The sequence below is a fragment of the Lynx rufus genome, unplaced genomic scaffold (assembly GCF_022079265.1).
Source record: "Lynx rufus isolate CCGP_SWC_20201006 ecotype Redwood Valley unplaced genomic scaffold, mLynRuf1.p SCAF_2, whole genome shotgun sequence".
Lineage (NCBI taxonomy): Eukaryota > Metazoa > Chordata > Mammalia > Carnivora > Felidae > Lynx > Lynx rufus.
This window is the reverse complement of record NW_025814834.1, coordinates 170,102,028-170,103,613: the sequence shown is the minus strand read 5'-3', so window position 1 is coordinate 170,103,613 and position 1,586 is coordinate 170,102,028. Positions and strand designations below refer to the sequence as shown.

Here is a 1,586-nt window from a genome sequence, read left to right as displayed (position 1 = left end):
ACACTCTACTGATTCTTGTTGGAATAAAGTTCGAGAGTGGGTGAGGATAAGGTGGGGGCAGAAGTGCGAGGCTTGTCCGGGAGTGCCATAGACAGTGGCAGAGGCTTCACAGAGGGGATCCTGGGAAGTGTTGACTAATCTGGTGAGTCAGTTGTGTGCAGGTTGTGTACAGACTTCTACATTTCTGTTTTTGGGCATGCTATTTAGAGCTATTGAGGCACTTTCAAATGTATTCTCCCACTTAAGTTTCACAACACTTTTGGGAAATAGGCAAGACAAGAAAAGGGAGGTTTATACAAGTTGAAATGTGTGAACATGAGTAAATATTTTTTTTTTTTTGAGGATGGGTTGGGAATAAAGTTCTGATTTTTCAGAGTTGTATGCCAGATGTTTATTCTTCTCTACTGCCTCTTTTCATGCAGTTTGTTTGTTTGTTTGTTTTGTATTTTTAATGACTGAAACAAAACATTTAAAACCGCAACTGCAAGAACCACTTGTTCCTGCCGGTCTTGTACCTCTCCTCGAACTTGACCTTGGCCTCTCGTCATGCCTTGTGTTTACAAGCAGGGTCTCTGAAGACATCCTTGTTGATGACAGCTTTGTCCAAGGTGATATCCATAGAATACCTTGTGGGTACGAGATGATTGTAGTTATAAACTTTCATAAAAGACTTGATCTTTGACCTTTTGGCGATTTTCTTCTTGCTCATGGCAGCTGTCACTTTGAGGGAGAGCGGTCAGTTCCAGCCACCAGAGCAAGGTTGTAGGGATGATCTGAGGTGACATCATCAATGTTCTTCATGATGACCGTCTTGTGTCCAGAGTAGCGTCTGACCAGGACCAGCACCACCTTCCCGGGTTTCATGAATTTGCCCATCTCGACACCAGCCTCTTTTCATGCAGTTTTGAAAGCAGTGATGGGACTCTGGCTTTAGATAATTACCATTTTCTTACAACATTATGTTGATGCTACAGAGTATATCAGTGATAGTAACATACCACATATCTCAGTGTTAGATAATAATTACCTCTAGCAACCTAGATAAAAGCAAATAGTGGGCAAACAAAACTCCTCTGGACCAGTGCTGCCCAATAAAATTACAAGGTGAGCCAAATAGGTAATTTTAAAGTTTCTTGTAGCTACATTAAAAAGATAAAAGGGAACAAATGAAATTGATTTTATAATATATTTTCTTTAATACAAGATATCCAAAATATCATTTCAACATGTAATCAGTATAAAAATTACTAATGAGATATTTTACATTCTTCCATTTTTTAAAATGTTTATTTATTTTGAGAGAAAGAGAGAGAGAGAGAGAGAGGATAAGCAAGCAGGGAAGGGGTAGAGAGGGAGAGAGAGAATCCCAAGCAGGCTCCATGCTGTTAGCACAGAGCCCAATGCAGGGTTTGAACCCACGGACTGTGAGAGTATGACCTGAGCTGAAACCAAGATTTGGACCCTTAGCCACCTGAGCCAATCAGGTGCCCCTCACATTCTTCTTTTTAAACTAAGTCTTCAAAATCAGGTGTGTGTTTTACATTTATAGCACAGCTCAGTTTGGACTTGCCACATTTCAGGTGTCC

At 40.4% G+C, this 1,586-nt stretch overlaps 1 pseudogene; it reads right to left on the bottom strand.

Moving 5' to 3' along the window:
- Nucleotides 1-469: 469 nt before the first annotated feature.
- On the bottom strand, nt 470-876 carry LOC124516292 (60S ribosomal protein L27-like; annotated as a pseudogene).
- Between the last annotated feature and the right edge of the window lie 710 nt (nt 877-1,586).